Source organism: Lycium barbarum, chromosome 4, assembly GCF_019175385.1.
Source record: "Lycium barbarum isolate Lr01 chromosome 4, ASM1917538v2, whole genome shotgun sequence".
In the NCBI taxonomy this organism is placed as follows: domain Eukaryota; kingdom Viridiplantae; phylum Streptophyta; class Magnoliopsida; order Solanales; family Solanaceae; genus Lycium; species Lycium barbarum.
In genome coordinates this window covers 117,346,457-117,355,319 of record NC_083340.1, presented here as the reverse complement: position 1 = coordinate 117,355,319, position 8,863 = coordinate 117,346,457, and positions in this window count along the sequence as shown.

Here is an 8,863-nt window from a genome sequence, read left to right as displayed (position 1 = left end):
AAAAGAATTATTAAATTTAGGAGTAATAAGAAAATCTACTTCTAAACATAGATCTGCCGCATTTATGGTAAGAAATCATAGTGAAATAGTAAAAGGAAAAGATAATAACCTAGCAGACCAATTAAGTAGGTTAAAAATCACATCTAACTGATTTTCTATTTGAACAGCATGAGACCATCAAGTTCTCAGACAGCAGACAGGGGAAAAGGCATAGCCTCAACCCAAGACAATTACAAACAAAAGGTACTAGGTAATCTTCATTTTAGACCTACATCTGCATTAGACAAAAACGCCTTAGAAAGAATACATTTTGGAACCAATAATTTAGTATTTTTTCCGCCATCTAATTTAACTTTTAAGGTATTACTAGAATATGTAATAGACAAACAACATACATGTTTAGTAGACAATTTATGGATATAACATAAAAGGCTAGTCATTTCGTAGCCACTCTAAATGCACTTTGTCAGTATTTTACAGACAAAAATCTAGATAAGAAATTTAAATTTTATGTTGTAATCCATGGTAGAACTAATGGTATTTTCCAGACCTGGATAGAAGTTTTAGATTCTATTAAAGATATAAGAAAACCTCTTTTTAAAGGCTTCAATGATTTCACTGAGGCATTAGACTATGCTAGAGGAGTGTTGGGTCCAAACTACTATATTTCTCCAGCTCTCATACAAAATCCAGATAGAACCCCTCAGTACAATATACAAAGACACAGACAAGGTGATTTTTTGCGATCACTGCTCTACTATGACTGAGACCGTCAGAAGACTTAACCAGTAGAAAGAGACACTCATCCAAGAAAAAATGAAACTCTTGGAACAAGCAAGACTGTTGGAACAAAGACTACAAGAAGTTAAGTTCGAATTAGTACAATCCCAGAGTTCTCCATCTCAGACAAAAATGGATGAGACGGGTGTGCATTCCCTAATGAATGCAAATAGATCCACTGTATCGGATAAAGATACAGCTAGTCCGATTCAAACGGTAGCCGGTAAAGACTCATCAAATCCGTTGATGGCTGTCACTTTGTCAAAAAGTGAAGATGAGGGATGTCTATCTCTCCAGACAAGACGAAGACTACCAAAGACACTAACACAAAGAGCTACTTCTACCAAGAAAAGCATACTTGCAAAAAAGAAAAAAAATGACAACATAGAAAGTATAGTTAAAGAGACTTTGGAAAGATTTTTCCAAACAAAGGCAGAACAAGACAAGCATATAATCAAGAACCCTAGTCCAGAATTATCTCCAAGTCCAAGGATGTCTCCAGTCCATAGTTCAGAAGAAAGAGATATGGTAAATTTCCAGAGTAGTGCATTTCAAGATTCACAACACCGAAACGACGACGATTCGGGAATGAGTTTTGATTCTATTGCACTGCATAATTTAGACACACACACACACACACACACACACACATATATATATGTGTGTGTGTGTGTGTAAATAATCAGACAAGAGTAGTGGAGGAAATAGTTATGATAAGACAAAAGGATGAAAGATTCGTTGAACAAAAGCAACGGCTAGAAGACATTTGCAGAAAAAGAGAGCTTTATTAAAAGTAACTTTAAATAAAGCAGCCACAATAAATGGACAAATCAGCTAACAGACAAGTAAATAAAGTTTTCTTTTGAAAAAGTTCACGTGACGATGGGGTCCAAAGAGCACCCGGCTAAACTCAAAAGATTCTTCAGCATTTTGAAATCCGGAGTTAAAGTCCGCCAGACGCCTATAAATAGCAGCATTTTTGGAGAAGCAAAATCATCACAAACAAGAACACCAACCACCTCTCTCTAGAAAATTTCCATATTCCCCTTCTCTTTCATCAGATGCTCCAATCCTTTGCCCACTAAAAAACCTTTGTAATATAAACTCCTATTGTAAAACAGTATTGAGTTTTTAATACCTATCCCCTAGTGTGAAATAGTTTTTGGGGTTTCCCGAAAGGGAAACCTCTCTCCTTCTTCAATCCATGTAAGTTTATTTACTATGTTTTCTGTACTAATCTCCCTATTATGTAAATTATTTTGTGATTATATGAATATTATTTTTAAGTAATTTTCTTGTCATCATGAATTTGTATTCTTAGTATATGGTTATTCTCTTAACTTCTTAATAACCTCGATGGATTAACCTGTAAATTCCTAAGTTTAAAACAAAAACGGGTCATTTAATGTCCAAATGATACAGGACAAGGTTGACCGTGGTTACCGGGGTGTTAAAGAAGACTGTTATTAAGAACAAAGGTTAAGAGAACAAGATGAACAGTATAACAAGATTCGTGACTGGACAGAGTCCAGATTTTTAAGTAAAAAAAAATGAAAACTTTGGGAGATAGACAGAAAATTAATAAATATAACTACATGATAAGAAGAAAATATAGGAGTGAGGAAGGACCGAGTAGGATTGTTAAGAATTTATTTTAAAACAACATTAATTTCCTGCTTTGTCCTTTGAACTTTTCTTATTGAAAGAACTTTTTGAAAAATTTACTACCCCCCTCTTAAGTTTGGTATTAGAGCGAGAAGATTTTTTGAACCTAAGACTCATCTAAGACTATATGAGAAGACTTTTATCTGCTAGAAGAAGAAAGCAAGCACCTGTACCTACTATAAGCCAAGAGTTAATAAGACAACACCATTTTGCTAAACATATAAGTTTTCACTATCGCATGATCTACATTACTCAAAAAAGACTAGTAAACCTTAGAAGCTCAAGAAAGTTCCTTATCGAACACATTAACTATTTAGACACAGCTTATAGAGAAGAACTGAATAATAATACAGCAGTATTATGTTTTCGAAATAATCTCCTTTGGGAAATCCATTTTACCAACGACGCAATATTTAGAACTGAAGATTATATTAGACAGTTAGAACAAAAAGTAAAGTTTATGCCTTTAGGTTAATAGATGCAAGATCATTATTTAGAAGTTAAACAAGAATTAAATAACCTATACCCAGAATATATTAAATTAAGTAGTACCAAAGAAAACCAGTTAAGACTACAAGAACTAATAGATATAATATCAGGATTAGAATATAAGTTATTAAGATATATAAAATCTAGAAAGACCTCAAAGAACCAAAAGCGATCTAGACCATATTAATTGTATGAGAACACTACCCTTTGTTAGACAAATAGCCATCAATCATTGGTATTTATATAGAGATATAGAAAAAAGAAGAAAATATAGACAGGTAGAAAAAGCCTTAAGTGCATATTTAGAAATAATAAATTCAGAAACATTATCATCACTAATAAACAATAGACTCTTACAAAGTCAGGTTAACGAAGAGACAATCTCTGCTATAACGTGGGAATTATAAGATATAAGAGAAGATATAGAAAGACTTACAACTAGTATAGAGTACCAGAAGAAAATTTGTACAATAAAGATTCCGTTAGGGTAATAAATAAAGCTAGAAAAATAGATACATTAAAAAATCTAGAATACTTAGACTTAAGAATATACCCAAAAAAGAAATATAAAGCATTAAAAGATCATAGTATTATACAGTGTAATTTCAGTAACGGAGATCATATATTACATAGTGAAGACAAACAATTGAACACATTAATAGATTTAGTCATAAATTTTAGTGAAAAAATACAAGAAAATAATAAAGACATTACTAGAATATTAGAGGTGGTAGAAGCATCCCAGACTAAGCAAAAGAAAACTTTCGAAAAATTAGAACAAAATCTCGATTATTTAAAAACTCAAGAAGTAGAATTAGAAAAGAAAGTCCAGACTCTAGTTAACAAATTTAATCTAGAAAAATTACCTACAAAGACGGAAATAGAAAAGTTAGTTAGAGTTATTACAGAAAAAACAAAAGAGATAGAACTAAAGACAACCCAGATAGTCTCTAAAATAACGCAACAAGTAGAAGTTCTAACTAGTGATATCAAAGAATTAAAAAAAAACAGTAGAAGAACTAAAATAAATCACTCTTTCATGAGTAGACCGACCTTAGCTCAAGAAGAAGCCTCAAAATTAATAGAAAAGTCTATATATTTACCAACAGACTATAAAGATTATATACCTAACGCTAAATCGGATCAAATAACACTACAACAAAATATTACTATAATTTCATTAATATTAGAAATAATAGTACCAAGGTTAGAATTAATAAGTGAGCGCGTTCGGTTGTTAAGTGAACAACAAAAGGAGAAAAATAAAGAGACCTCTAAAAATAAAGAAGTTGAAGAATTAATAGATCAATTAAAAAAGGTAGAAATAACACCTCAAAACGAAAAAGTCAAAATAACTAGAAAAGCACAAAAATGGACCTTCTTCCAATTATATCAAGAAAAGAAGGAGGATCAGAAAGGCAAGAAAGACCAAGAGTAAGTTTTTCAGATACTAGAATAGGTAATAATTTCTTATCAAGAATTTTAAGTAGAAGAACACCAGAGGAAAACAACCAACAGTTAAGTGAGGTAATAGATGTAGACCGAGACATACAGATTTTCCAACAAAATCAATTAAAACTATTAAATCCAAAGACTTTATACAATATAAGACAGTTTTCAAGAACAACACAATTATATAGACATTATAGAGAAGAGCAGTTCTCAGCCATAGGAACTAAAGTTACTACTATAAATCTAATAAATCCAGAATCTTTAAGACAAATAAAAAATACTGGAAGGACGCTAATGCATATGGGATTAATAGTTATAGGATTAACTAGAAAAAATTTAGGAACTAAAGTCCTAATAGTAATCTACGATGATAGATTGTCAGACATGAAGAAGTCAATAATCGGAATAACAGAGGTAGATATCACAAATAATGGAGGAATTTTTTATATTAGTCCAGACTTTATAATGAATTTAGCAGAATTTGGAAAACATATAAAAGTAGGAATACAGACTAAAGGATACGAAGAAATGTGTAATGGTAATAATTTATTAATGTGCAAAGGATTTTTAGGGAAAATGACAAATAATAGTAATACTAAGTTTAAAATTAAGGTAGAAGATGTCGTAGAATCAATGGGAAATAGAGGAATAAATTTAATTAAACCTATAAAAATAAATCCTGAAGAATACGCAGGGTTAGAATGGAAATTACAAGACTTTAGTGGAAAGAAGATTCTACAGCCAGAGTCACACCTAATGTACACTAATTCTAGAGGAGAGACATCTATAAGATTTACTAACAACAACAAAAACAACCCAGTGAAATCCCACAACGTGGGGTCTGGGGAGGGTAGAGTGTACGCAGACCTTACTCCTACCAAGATAGGACGGCTGTTTCCGAAAGACCCTCGGCTCAATAAAAAACATAAAAGAGGTCAGATAAGGCTAAGAGATTCAAAGCGATATGGAAATGAAGTAACGCAAGCGACATAGATAACATAGAATAATCAAAGCACAGGAAATAACAGATAATAGCATAAATCAGAGCACAAGAAATTATACTACGATAATGCGACTACTAATAAGACAGGATAATGAGACTATCTACTAGCTTTCTACCCTAATGTGGGTCCTCCAAACCCTCCTATCTAAGGTCATGTCCTCGGTAAGCTGTAACTGCGCCATGTCGTGTCTAATTACCTCTTCCCAATACTTTTTTGGCCTACCCCTACCTCGTCTGAAACCATCCATGGCCAACCTCTCACACCTCCGCACTGGGGCATCTGTGTCTCTCCTCTTCACATGCCCAAACCATCTCAATCTCGCTTCTCGCATCTTGTCTTCCACCGATTCCACTCCCACCTTATCCCGAATATCCTCATTCCTAATCCTGTCACTCCTGGTGTGGCCACACATCCATCTCAACATTCTCATCTCAGCAACTTTCATCTTTTGAACGTGAGAAATCTTAACTGGCCAACACTCCGCCCCATACAACATAGTCGGTCTAACCACCACTTTGTAGAACTTGCCCTTAAGTTGTGGTGGCACCTTCTTGTCACATAGCACTCCGGAAGCAAGCCTCCATTTCATCCACCCTGCCCCAATACGATGTGTGACATCATCGTCAAATCTCCCCGCTGCCTTGCATAATAGACCCAAGATACTTGAAACTACTTTTCTTCTGGATGGCTTGGGTACCAAGCCTCACTTCCAAGCCAGCCTCCTGAGGTGCTTCACTAAACTTACACTCTAAGTACTCTGTCTTGGTCCTACTCAGCTTAAACCCTTTAGACTCCAGAGTTTGTCTCCAATCCTCCAGCTTAGCGTTAACTCCGCTACGAGTATCGTCGATCAGGACTATGTCATCGGCGAAAAGCATACACCATGGCACCTCACCTTGAGTTTGCCACGTCAATCCATCCATCACCAAGGCAAATAAAAATGGACTAAGAGTTGATCCTTGATGCAACCCCATCACAACTGGAAAGTGCTTTGAGTCTCCTCCTACTGTCCTTACCCTGGTTTTGGCTCCCTCATACATGTCCTTGATCACCCTAATGTACGCCACAGGTACACCTTTAGCCTCCAAGCATCTCCATAGGATCTCTCTTGGAACTTTGTCGTAAGCCTTTTCTAGGTCGATGAATACCATGTGTAAGTCCCTCTTCCTCTCCCTATACTGCTCTACCAGTCTCCTCACAAGATGGATGGCTTCTGTAGTTGAGCGTCCCGACATGAATCCAAACTGATTCTCTGAAATAGACACGCCTTTCCTCACCCTCATCTCCACCACCCTTTCCCACACTTTCATAGTATGGCTTAGCAGCTTGATACCTCTATAGTTGTTGCAACTCTGGATATCTCCCTTGTTCTTGTATAGAGGGACCATTACACTCGACCTCCATTCTTCAGGCATCATTGCCATCTTAAAGATGACATTAAACAACCTAGTCAACCACTCCAAACCTGTCGGGCCCGCACTCTTCCAAAATTCCCCAGGAATCTCGTTAGGTCCGGTCGCTCTTCCCCTGCGCATCCTACGAACATCACCCTTAACCTCCTCAACCTTAATACTCCTGCAATACCCAAAATCGTGACGCCTTCCTGTATGTTCTAAATCTCCCAACACAATGTCTCTGTCCCTTCTTCATTTAAGAGTTTGGAGAAGTATGACTGTCATCTCCGTCTAATGAGAGTCTCCTCTACCAATACTTTGCCATGCTCGTCCTTGATGCACTTCACTTAAACCACATCACGTGCCTTTCTCTCCCTCGCCTTGGCTAGCCTGAACAATTTCTGATCCCCTTTTTTCTCTTCTAGTTCAGCATAAAGGCGTTCAAAAGCTGTCGTTTTTGCCGTCGAAACCGCTAACTTCGCCTCCTTTCTCGCCATCTTATAAAGTTCCCTATTCGTCCACTACTCCACCTCATCCTTGCTTTCTATCAACTTCGCATACGCCACCTTCTTTGCTTCCACCTTCCCTTGAACTTCTCCATTCCACCACCAGTCCCCTCAATGCTGGCCACGACTACCTGTCGAGACCCCCAACACTTTCCTTGCTACCGCCCTAATGCAACTAGCCGTCCTATCCCACATACTTGTCGCATCCCCAGTACTATCCCAGGCCCCCATAACCTTCAATTTCTCTCCCATCTCCACAGCACTAGTCGTGGTCAAACTCCCCCATCTGATCCTAGGTCGGTCATCCACGACCCTCTTCTTCCTCGTCATCTTGATCCCTAAATCCATCACCAAGAGCTTATGTCGGGATGTAAGATAGTCGCTCGGAATGACCTTACAGTCTTTGCACAGACCTTTATCGTCCTTCCTAAGGAGTAAAAAGTCTATTTGGATCTTAGCCACTGAACTACGGAAGGTTACCAAGTGCTCTTCCTTTTTTGGGAAACTCGAATTGGCTATCACCAACCCGAAAGCTCTTGCAAAATCCAAAAGTGAGACTCCTCCTCCATTCCTATCCCCGAAGCCAAAGCCTCCATGCACATCATCATAACCTCCCGAAATAGGCCCGATGTGCCCATTTAAATCACCTCCCACGAATAACTTCTCAGTAGGCGGTATGCCTCCCACTAATTCGTCCAAATCCTCCCAAAAGCGCCTCTTCTCCTCCTCGCCTAAGCCCGCTTGCGGCGCATATGCACTAATAATGTTCAAAGTGAGCCCTTCAACGACCACTTTAATCGACATCATCCTATCAGTGGCTCTCCTAACCTCTACCACCTGGTCCCTTAAATCACTATCTACTAAAATGCCCACCCCATTTCTATACTTCGACCTACCAGAGAACCACACCTTATACCCGTCTACCTCTTTAGCTTTAGGACCTACCCATTTAGTCTCTTGGACACAAGCTATATTAATCTTCCTTTTCTTAAGAATCTTAACTAGCTCTATGGACTTCCCCGTTAACGTCCCAATGTTCTAAGACCCTACTCTCAACCCAGAGGCTCCTTTAACCCACTTACCCCTCCTAACCCTCGCCCTCGTCCCCGAACGAGAACATGACCCTAGTCTACCATCACTAACCAAAGCCACGAAAATAAGTATGAACTAATAAATTATTCAAAGGTCTAAAGTCAGCAAAATATAACAACAAGTGTATGGAAAAATAATGGATATGACAACCGGAGGTACCAACTCCAGTTGAACTGATTGATTTTGTTGGAAAATCTGTATGTCTCGATCTACATCTATTACCTCACTTAACCGTTGGTTGTTTTCCTCTGGTGTTCTTCTACTTAAAATTCTTGATAAGAAATTATTACCTATTCTAGTATCTGAAAAACTTACTCTTGGTCTTTCCTGCCTTTCTGATCCTCCTTCTTTTCTTGATATAATTGGAAGAAGGTCCATTTTTGTGCTTTTCTAGTTATTTTGACTTTTTCGTTTTGAGGTGTTATTTCTACCTTTTTTAATTGATCTATTAATTCTTCAACTTCTTTATTTTTAGAGGTCT